Source organism: Danaus plexippus, chromosome 26 (assembly GCF_018135715.1).
Source record: "Danaus plexippus chromosome 26, MEX_DaPlex, whole genome shotgun sequence".
Classification (NCBI taxonomy): Eukaryota; Metazoa; Arthropoda; class Insecta; order Lepidoptera; family Nymphalidae; genus Danaus; species Danaus plexippus.
The window spans coordinates 6,395,770-6,407,770 of record NC_083554.1 but is presented as its reverse complement, the minus strand read 5'-3'; the positions used below and the strand labels follow the sequence as shown (position 1 = coordinate 6,407,770).

The window sequence follows — 12,001 nt, the reverse complement described above, 5'->3', positions numbered from 1 at the left end:
TTGCATCCTCAGGTCTTCGCGCACTGCCTCATCGATAGTTGCCAGAATTTGAAGGTGAGACTTGCGCCTCTCCTCAATGAGATTCCAAGTTCTCTGTGACATCCAGTCCTCGCGTCTATGGCGTTTGTAACCAAGAACGACGGAGCTGGTCTCTGTGTAGGCCATTTTGATGTAGTTCCACTCCGCGTTGACAGATGAATGGTCCGCTTCAAGGGCGGAGAAGCGATTTCGTAGTGATACCCTAAAGGCCTCACCTACGACTGGGTCCTGTAGTTTGTTGATCTCAAATCGTTTCCCAACCTTGGTAGTGGTGTTTGTGGGCCGAGCTACAGCTACTTTGAGTCGTACCTTGGCAACTAGAAGGTGGTGATCGCTATCGATATCCGCGCCACGACGGTTGCGGACATCAAGCAGTGATGAGCGCCATTTGGCGCTGATAGCAAGGTGGTCGATTTGATTCTTGGTGACTCCATCGGGTGAATTCCAAGTGTACTTGTGGTGATCACCATGTATAAATAATGTCCCCCCGATGGTAAGGTCGTTGTCCTGGCAGAACTCCAGGAATCTCTCTCCATTATCGTTGCGGCCTCCCAGCCCGTGTGTGCCCATGTGTCTTTGACAGCCGACGTTTTCCGTGCCAACCTTGGCATTCAGGTCCCCCATGACGATCACTATGTCTTGTTTGCGAATGTTCTTTATAGTCAGATTGAGTGCACTATAGAAATCGTCCTTGTCCTCCTCTGACGCCAAGTTTGTAGGCGCGTAACACTGAACGACGGTTATCTTGCGGGCCCTACTGTTAAACCGAGCTGTGATGATTCGCTCTGAGATAGGTTTCCAGTCCAGGAGGCTCTTCTTCGCGGTGTCAGAAAGGAGGAATCCAACTCCGTTCTCACGTACACCTTCTTCGTCTTCCTTTCCTGAGTAAAGAAATGTAAGGCCTCCAGACAGTCGTAATTCACCAAATCCGTTTCTGCGCACTTCGCTGAGACCGAGTATCTGCAGCTTGTATCTTAGCATTTCTGCTCCTGCTTGAGCTAGTCGGCTATCCTCGCTCAGCGTTCGTACGTTCCAGCAAGCAATTCGTGTCCGTATTTTCATGCCAAATGTCTTCGTAGTTTGATCGGTCCGGTTTTGTACTGTGTTGGTTTCGCTAATCTTTTTGGATTTAGGTAAGCGAGTGATTAGCCCACTATACCCTAGCTCACTGGTGGGGCTGCCACCTTAGAGCCAGTGAGCGTGCTCGGTTTTGTCACGGGTTTCCTCCCTAGTGAGTAGGTTCTGTTTTGAGGCGCAGAATATTCGCCTTTCGCCCTGTACCCTCAGCTCAGCTGCATCCTATGGTAGCGGTCACGCGTCTGCGCGGTTGCAGCAGTTCCCAGGAGGGCCGACGGGGACGTGGGTAACTCGGACTTGCTAGGGCTCTGCGTTAGAAAGGTGTTCCGCCACTAACACTGCAGATAGTTTCTTGGCATTTTGTAGGTAATACTGTCCTCACCAACAGTGATTCCCACCAAGACTTTACCCTGCCTTCCCCCCCCATGTATTCGTTCGGAAACTAAAAATAAAACTTTATTTAATTTAAAATAATCGTTAGGAAGTAACAAAATAATAAAAGTGAACACGATACATACTTCAACATTTCTTATTAAAGTAAGCTTATTAGATTTTTGTGGTCAGTTCCTATTTTACGTTTACAATATATATATTCACAATTTGTTACTTCGACTAAAAATAATAAAATAGGAAAATAATTAAAGCGATTACTGCTGCGGATATAAGTTGTTCACGCGATTGTTCCTAGGTAAGGCTTTTCGTTCTTAAACATTTGTTTTGATAAGTTGGAAAATAAAATTTTCTAAACCAACTTCAACAACTTTCAATAACTATTGTATGATTCTGATAGATTCCTTTGATTATTTACTTTTCAAATAGTAAGAGATCAGTCAGTTTTTATATCTAAGCGTCAAAGTTTTGAATTCATGTATTGTATAGCTGTTTCCCACTTATTATAATTACTCATCTTTAGCATGTCCTCTCTTTGCTTCATATTTACATGTTGAAATGGGACAGTGTTTTTTTATCTTTCTGTCCATTTATTGAAGGCCAAAATTAATGTATTTACACTAAAAACTTTTGCACGACCAATAGTTTTCATGTGGACGCTTCAATATCAACATGTTTTTCTACCTTAACCTGCTATAAATCGGTTACCTTGCGATCTATAGTTATTGTAATTAAGGCACATAGACTATGTACACCTAACGCGTGCTGAAGATATAATTACTACAAATATTTTTATGAGTATCTCTGTTTTCACTTTTATTATAAAACTCAACGCCAAGAAAACGTACAGGGTACGCTACTACTACTTGATTCTATTTAAATGTTACCTATAGGGAATTTGCTTTCTAGTAGATAAAACACTTCATATGTGGACTATAAGTGTATTTTTTTTATAGATAAAGAACTAAGTGGCAATATTACAACTTAACCCACAAATGGTAAAACGAGAAAGTTTCAAATCCTTAAAAGAATTCTGCGCCCGAGGTTTTTGCACAAACAAAAAATATATATGTATTAAAATATGTCGGCGCAACGACATTTAAAAACCATCATAAAGGGTAGTTGTTTCATATGTATAGTTGTTTCATATGTATTTCACTTTAGAGGGTAGATGTGACATAAACAATGTCAAGGCGTTAGTAATTACTTTAACAAAATTATTTGTTTTATAGATCGTTGTATGATTTGTATTGAAGGATAATAAATGTCAATTCGTTTCGTGATTTGTAATGTGTAAAGATAAGTTATTTTATAAGTTTTAGTAAAACACAAACTTAAACAGTAACCATTTTGTAATCAATGTTATTCAATTTTGATTTCTTTAAATTTTAAGTGACAATATAAAGTTTAGTTGGTTTAATAATTGATTACGAAAACTTATGTAATGATTAATGATTATTTGAATTATTACGAATAATCTTTGTAACTTATTATTTAAAATTAGACGTTGGTAGTGAGGACACAGTGGTGTGAGAGCTATCCAGGAGAAATTACTAAGTGTTAGTTAAAGTTGAAAATAAAGTGGTGCGAGTAAGTGAGAGTGCTTTATTGGTGAAAGTGGATAACCTAACAGGTGGAAATAGTATTAGTGACGATAGCATCGCTGACGTCACAGCTCCTAATAATCAACTTGGACATAGTACTTCGACAAATATTATCTATTCATAAATATTATATAATTAGCAATTAAAACCAACGTAGCTGTACAAACAATAAGAATTTATAAAATTTAATGACGCTGTGTGATAAATATTCAATGTTTTTATATTGGTTATCTGGAGCTTTAATTCAAATTATTTTACGCCGATATAAAAATATTAAAACGAGAATCTGAGTTAATACGAACATTTTATTGCTTAGTTAAGCTCCATGAGACCATGTTTCTTTAAATAAATTTATTCTTAATTCTGTTTAATTTGTATATTATTCAAATTATCTTGTAAGATTATTTTATACTCTTAACACTAAACTTAAACAGCTTGTTTATACTGTTTATATCATTTTATTATAATACATATATACTTTATAATTAGCTGTTTCTAAGTACGATAAAACAATGAGACAATTTTTTTTTCGATATGTATTGTCCCGTCCCTAAAAATTAATATATCTATATTTAGTTCCAGACTTTAACACGATGACAACATTGGCGACCATTTTCAATGAATAACATCTATTTTTGCTCAAAAAAGTTTTGTTTCGTTAGTTATGTTCAAAAAAAACGAGACTTTAATAGAATCTGGAAATGTTACAACATCCTCCTTAGTTTCGATAAAATATGGTATTCAAATTAATTGATATCAGCCTTCAAGTGATAATAATGAAACAGATACGAGTTATTAACGCCCACATTTATTTGTTTGTTTGACATCAGGAAATTGTTGTTAAAAATTCAAATACTTTAAATATGATTGTTTTGAATTTTTCAATAAGTATGCCAAGAAATGGGAATACTTTAATAGATAACAAACCTTAATTATTAAAAAATCTTGGATTTTTACTTTTTTTTTTACAACAAAGTTTAATAGAAAACATTAAAGCCTAATAATTAGTTTGATTGAAGACAATTTTAAAATTACATTCACTTAAGTATCTTTTGTTGTCAGTATAGTATATGAATATATATATAACTAGCTGTGCGCTGCCACGCTGTGAACAAATAAAGACAGCATGATTTATTGAAGTTTAATTTTCCAATACTTGTGGCAATACAATATTTTTTATTGTTTGTGTAGTATCTAGCATTCCAACACGTGAACAACATACAAGTGTCCATCTGAACAGCATTTCAGATCCAAGTCTAGACCAAGCTTTTTGTAAGGATTGACCTTGAGCTTTGTTAATTGTGACTGCCAACGCCAATCGAATTGGCGTTTGCAATCTTTTGAATTAAAATGGTGTATCGGTCGGGATCATGGGAACTCGAGGAATTATGACATCTTCAACTTTTAGAGGCCCCGATAAGTTCGTTGCTCCCACTATGTTGTTCATAAATTTTTAACTCTGAGTCGTATGCCAAACACCAAATAATTGACAAACTATTTGAGTAAACCAGGAAAAAATTATCAAACTATTTTTGTTCACTTCCATAGTGTACGTACGATAACGTATCGTTTAATATGCTTTTGTATGAACCAATAAACCTAACAATAGTTTTATATTTAAATATTAAATTATCCAAGAAGAAAGAAACAATTAGTGGATATTTACTTGACATACCATAATTAAAAAAAAAATATCATTTACTTTGAATTTAACACTCTATATATCAACTCTATTGTTTTATTAATACTTGTAAAGAAACATTTACAGATGAAATTTTATACGAGTGACACTATTTGTAATATCATTATGAGGACTCCATATTGATCCCACATGAAAAATATATTGAAGATAAAATTTCGGCAATATGCTACTATTTTTTGCACCGTCCTAATGGAAGGTTTTACCAGAAAAATGCGTAGAGAAAAGTTGTTTTTAATATTATTATAAAAACTATTCATTATTAATATATTTATAATGACTATGGGGAGCTGACTTTTATAAAATTCTTTTAAAATACTCATATATGAATTTCATAAATATAAATTTTTAATAGTTAAGAAAAATACAAAGTTCTTTCATAAAAGACAGTAGAGAAAGAAAATTCCTATGAAACTTTAAGGTGTTATTGTATTTGAGTTTTACACTAAGTGCTTTCTTTATTTGCTTTTATTTGCAGTGTTATACAGATTACATTTTGTTAGTTATAGTTCTATATAGAACTTGTAATATTAACATTAATAGAAAAAAAAATCCTCCAATAGGGAGAAATAATTCTGATAACATACTGATAACATGCGTGACAGACGTGATAGGGAATCATAATCACAATTGTTAATTATCTAAGACCGTTTAAACAATACATTATCAATGGGATACTAATGAGTTGACTTGGATACGCACCACGACCTTTGACCTCTAGCTACGGGTATGTACGTAAGTAAGTAAGTCCAGCAATTTTAGTAAAACTGATTCTCAACAAAATGAGGTATATATTAATGTATAAAATATAATTGACATAATAAAAAAAAACTGATTATAGTTTCCAAATTCATTGCACGTTTTTTAAATAGATTTAATATTCCGTCACTCTCTACATTTCACAATTGTGAATAAAATAAAAAAGGTTTATATTTAAATTATTGTTCTTTATATATAGAATTGACAAAACAAGAAATGAACTGAATAATGAATAAAATGCTTCTCTTCACGAGTAAAATGCACAGACACTGGACTGTATCCATCCTGGACTAGAAGTTTGTTAACTTTTGTACAAAATATTTCTGAGCAACATCTTTAAAGCATTATCAATTTACATTTTATCAAAAATAATCTCAGTGGCTTTTTTCTTTTATATATTGATGGAGTTTTATAAATCAACAAATATTTTCTGTGCATCTTTTACTTAGACGCCGTGGAATTATAGTATATAAAAAATAAAACGAAAATAAAAGAAGAGACATACATATTAATAATATTTTTTCAATAACGATGACATATATTGGTATAGATAAAAGTAAAATAGAGTACTATTTGTAAATATTTCATTCCCTGAGAATATAACAATTAAAACAAACAAGAACCAATTATAATACAGTAAAAAGGAATTGTTCCTCGTATTCGAATCACAAACGTATTTTCTTTATAAAATGTATTTTACAAAGTGTTCAATGTTATATAATCGTTAATAATCTGTCGTTAAAAAGTTATAAAAGGATTTTCCTGCTTTTTCAAAACTGTATGTATTATTATCCCATTTTTATAAAGTTTTCCTCAATTTGACGCTCTCCAAGTAGGTTTTAAACGCACTCATAAATATCGAGAAAACTATTTCTGTTAGTAATTTATGGGATTAACTTACTTTTTATTTTAAGCTTTTTATACGTCGTTTCACAGAATAAGTAACCATTATATGTTTAAAAATGAAACATACGAATTTTTCAGATTCCTTTTGGTTACCATATATATATATATATATATTGGTATGTCGAGTTTAATAAAATTACTTATATAGAAACTAATATATATATAAATACCTAATTTTAGAGTATTTCTTTTTAATTGTCAAAGAATTTTTTTTTGGTATTGTGAATATAGACTATAAAGTTAATTTAATATTAATCAATTTAAAATTATTATAATTCTCAAACATCCTCTTAGGATGTCGGTTTAATTAAATGAAGATAATTAAACAAGCAGACGCGATGTTGGTCTTACATCAAATTAAATAACAATAATATTTTTTGACTAAAATTAAAAAAGTACCAGTTAAACTAATAACTCCACTCTCATTTTTATAATAATTTCCCTGATACTTATATAATGTTAAATATAAGAATTTTTTTTAAGTCCAATTATAGTTTTGTCTAAAATTTTGTTCTGAAAGCAAAGCGAAAGTTTTGCTTAACTTAAATCATGTCTTTTACGTAATTTTACTTTTTAAGTATTAAAAAAAATATTTTTATTCTTCCCAACATTCTTAGTGAGATTTATAAACATTAGGACATAGTTTATTTCACCGTATTACAATATATAACATAAAGCATATGACAGAGGTCTTAACAAATTGTAATCAGTACAGATAACACGTGTAAATGAGACGTTCCATCTGTGATGTAATACTGGAATTTGTACTAAACATGTTTATTTATTTTCATTAAAATTTCACGAGATAAATCATGAATAAAATACAAATAGGGAGAGAAGGAAGGAATACAACATCTGTCGTTCCCAAATATATATTTATCTCCTCGTTTCTGCTACAGACCTATTCGCTCTGTAACTGTAACGTCCAAGTCAATATTGGAATTAATTTTTTACACCAATCTTACTCTTGATGAAATGGAAGGGGTTTTAGAGTGTCTTCGCAAATAAACCCCTAAAAATTTCCGATGCAGAAAGCACCCGAAAATCACCGAAATATTTTCCAAATAACGGTGTGAAGTAAAAAAGAGGTTAGAAGAACGTCGTGGGATTCAACAAACACCTTGCGTTATCATGCCGGGCAGGAAATTTAATAGCAGTCAAGCTTATATGATTGAAAGGCTGCGTATAGAAAGTCTTATTCTGATAATATGAAAGTTAACCTTCATCTAATGTCTTCTCTGTACTGCCACTTGGCTATCTGAACATGAGAGTAGTAGAGGTGTAGACTGCATTGTATCTCCAAAGCTAGATAATATATTTCGGATTATAAATCAATTCATTTGAAGGCTCAATATTATTTAAATATAAGGTCCCGCATCTCAGATCCGTGAACATCAAATAATCTACTAAACGACTAGAAAATGTCCAGAAGAAGAGAAAATTCCAATCGGAATGAATATTATTTCTAATGTTGTTCACTATCTATGAAGAATACGTTATTCGCAAAACTTTGTATCGACAAAGCAAAGGGTTTTGTATTGGCAAAGAATAGAATATGAAAGGTACGCTGAAACGTCTTCATAAGATCTAAAAAAAACATGGTCATCTGTCATGATGGAGACAGCCAAAACGAAAGATGAAATAGACGAAGGTTTAACAAAATGCTGCGGTATTAATATAGAGTGATGCAGTTAGAAAATAAAAGGCTCTAAAATATGTTTTGAAAATTATTATCATTTAATATATCCCGTATGGTCTAGTGGCTAGGATACCTGGCTTTCACCCAGGAGGCTCGGGTTCGATTCCCGGTACGGGAATATTTTAGGTTTGCTTACTTTAATATCAGGTTTTTTTGTAATAATGAAGAGGTTATAAAAACTCTGCTTGCTGTCCTTTATTTTTTTTAATGCTTTTAAAATAAATATAAAATATTCTTTCTGTATTTGAAATAACAAAAGATGTAGAACAATGAAAAGCGAAATTTTATTGCCAAGTTTTATGAACTTTCATTATGGTCTTTATTGTGATGTCTCATTTCATTTAATTATTAAGTTTTTTGACTCCTTAATCACTTAACTCTAATTAAATATGCCTCAGGGAAGTCCAAATTATCAAGAATCGCCTGTAACGAAAAAAAATTTAAAATTATTTCAAGAGCTTTAAAGAATTTTTATAGCAAATAAGAAAATATATAAAGGAATTATTAATTATTATTATTTAATTACCTGTACCTATACATTTTCAAATAAATGTCTACTTGTCTTTTTATCATAAGAAATAAGATGAAGTAAATTTAATTTGACTTACTGTAATTATAATGTAAAATAAATTGTAGCAGATTTAATCATAAATATTATCATGAAAGTTCTTCAAATTTTAAAGTTTTATAAACTATTATAACTTCTCATTAATAAAGTTAATAGTTTCATCTGAGAGAGATCTGCCACCAAGACGGATCGTTGCTATCGCTTATGAGATTTCCCACCTCTCAAAAAAGTGCCCTAAATATTTTCCGTGATCGAAATTCCCCAAAAACTTCTTAATAATATAGAGCTTGAATATAATCATCAATTAAGTTTATATTTTTAGCTTTGATAATGGTCCACTCATATAAACTAAACATGGTCTCATAAAAATTTCTTCAAAGATCCTACTAAACATCTTGATTATAATCTTATACGGTATACATTTACTAAAACATTGTGCTAGGTTGAGCAGTTCATATTAGGAAGGATCGTTAATGTGCCAGCAATAAAATTGATACTAACTAACCAAACAATTGACCAATATCCGTCTCATGGATTAAAAATATTCAAAATTTAAATTTAAAAGATATCACGGATTTTTATTTCGGGAGTCCATGTCGTCAAGGGACCAACTATACCTATTTTATCGACTCGTATTAGTTACTTTGGTCTCTGGGGCCTTTGTTTTATTTGAAAACATATTCTATCCATATATCAAACCAGAAAAAATGGTGTTCAGAGTTAGTTAACAACACAAGTGAAACAATTATTTATGCTGATACTGATACTTATTTGAATTACTCATATTTTACTTTACCTTTACTTTGACTTCCTCTAGTATTACATGTCTTCTTAAAGTTCTTTTATTTTTACAGGTATTATGAAAACAATTTTAAATATACATACATATATTAAAGATTTTTTTATTAATTACTCGTGTATTTTCCAATTTTACTTCCGACGTAAAAACTTACAGAAATTCCTTCTTATTATATCACAGAATTGCAATAATTATTATCTGCTGCTTTTTTGTAAAATGTAATGCTAATAACAATTTAATTATCAACTTTATTAATAACAATAAATGTTTGATAGGAGTTCAAAGTCGAGAGAGTTCCTAGTCTTCATTCCCATCTGAAGAAAATGGTATTTGTATGAATGGAAATCTATACTATTATTATAAAGCTGAAGAGTTTGTTTGTTTGTTTGTTTGTTTGTTTGTTTGAACGCGCTAATCTCAGGAAATACTGGTTAGAATTGAATTTTTTTTTTGTGTTGGATAGACCATTTATCGACGAAGGCTTTAGGCTATATAACATCACGCTGCCACTATTAGGAGCGAAGAAATAATGGAAAATGTGGAAAAAACGGGGTAAATTATTCATTCTTGAGGGCTTTCGTTGCATGCGTTGCGAAAACGATTCAAGATACCAAAAATATATGTATGAAAGAATTATTCCTCTTGAAATGGTCTAAAAAAATGTCCACGACAGTATTTATCTATCTTTTAAGATTAACACACTAGAACCGTTTTTATAGTAATAAAATTTGGTCGAAATTAATGCATTATTGTATCAACGTAATAATACAAATCTTTATCCAAATAAATGTGTTGTTGATTAAGATTATTTAACTGTGAACAAAATTGTCTTTGACATCACTTAATTTCAATGAATATCTTAGAAGATATTACAATTTTAAAATAACACCGATATAAAGTTCACCCGCGCGCCGCATGAAGTGCAAAACATGGGAGAGGCGTCGTTGCTTGCGAGCGACGCGGAGGGAGCGGGGGGGGTGTAGCTCTACGAGGTACCATGCCGCGCGGCGCAGACGCGCGGTCGGCTCCCTTCTGAACGGTTGTATGCAGCGTTATTTGTTTTTGCGGAATAATATCGTCGTGTAATAATACTTTTTAAATACTATTTCATTTTGTTTTAAGGATAATATTTTGCTTCTAATAATTTCACAATTATCAACATTTTTTTTAATTTTGATGTAGTAAGTAGGTGTCATAGTTTTCTTTATAGTAAATATTTTTTGTTATAAGGATTGTTTCTAATATTTTAGCAATATTATAACTTTTTTGTTTTGTTGTATATAATACTTGAAAATAGGTGTTATCCACATAAATATTCTTATTAGGTTAGGTTTTAGTTTAAGCATACATTTATCGTTTAACGGTTATTCTTTTGACATATATTTTATCCGATTTACGTAAGTACCAAATACAGGTAAAAATAATTAGGTTCCTAATTATTTACCATACGTTTATTTTTTTCTTGATTACGAGTTACGGTTTGTTTAATTTTTCATATCTTAGGTTCTTTTTTCGTCATTATAATGCCTAGAAAAAGATCTCAGCTTTCTCGGCAGACTGCTACTGCAAAGCGGCTGCGAGTTTTGCGCAGCAATGAAACAGAGGATGAAAATATGCATAGGTTGGCTACTCAACGAGAAATCAGTGAACAAAACCGTGCTAATGAATCGATTATTGAACGGTCGCAGCGTCTAGCCTCACAAAATTTCCGAACTTCGGCAAACCGAAAACGGGAATCAAGCGCTGAACGTTCTCAACGTTTAGCTTCACAGAGTTCTCGAACTTTGGCAAACCGACAACGGGAATCAAGCGCTGAACGTTCTCAACGTTTAGCCTCACAGAGTTCTCGAACTTTGGCAAACCGACAACGGGAATCAAGCGCTGAACGTTCTCAACGTTTAGCTTCACAGAGTTCCCGAACTTTGGCAAACCGACAACGGGAATCAAGCGCTGAACGTTCTCAACGTTTAGCCTCACAGAGTTCTCGAACTTTGGCAAACCGACAACGGGAATCAAGCGCTGAACGTTTTCAACGTTTAGCCTCACAGAATTCCCGCACTTTGGCTAACCGCGATCGGGAATCGAGCACTGAAAGATCCCATCGATTAGCACAGCAAAATGCACGATCGGCAAGAAATAGAACTCGCAGGCAACATAATTTATTAAATGCTGCGTTTGCTTATGATTGTACACTTGACTATACTGAGCTAAATGATATTGATATTGGCAGAATGAATAAAATATGCAACTTATGCCAAGCAAAAAAATGGGCGACTGAAACTCCTGGACTGTGTTGTAGTGGTGGCAAAGTAAATATACCAATAATTCCGGAACCAACTACAGTTTTAAAAGAACTGATATCAGGCTCACATCCATCATCAAAGCATTTCTTAAATCACTCAAGGCAATATAATACACTATTTCAGATGACTTCATTTGGTGCCAAAGAGATTCGTGAGGG

At 32.4% G+C, this 12,001-nt stretch overlaps 1 non-coding gene across 1 annotated transcript; it reads left to right on the top strand.

Annotated features, from left to right (window-relative positions):
- The first annotated feature begins 8,219 nt into the window (after positions 1-8,219).
- On the top strand, positions 8,220-8,291 carry Trnae-uuc (transfer RNA glutamic acid (anticodon UUC)). Its single transcript has one exon. It is a non-coding gene; the product is annotated as a tRNA-Glu (tRNA).
- The last annotated feature ends 3,710 nt before the right edge of the window (positions 8,292-12,001 follow it).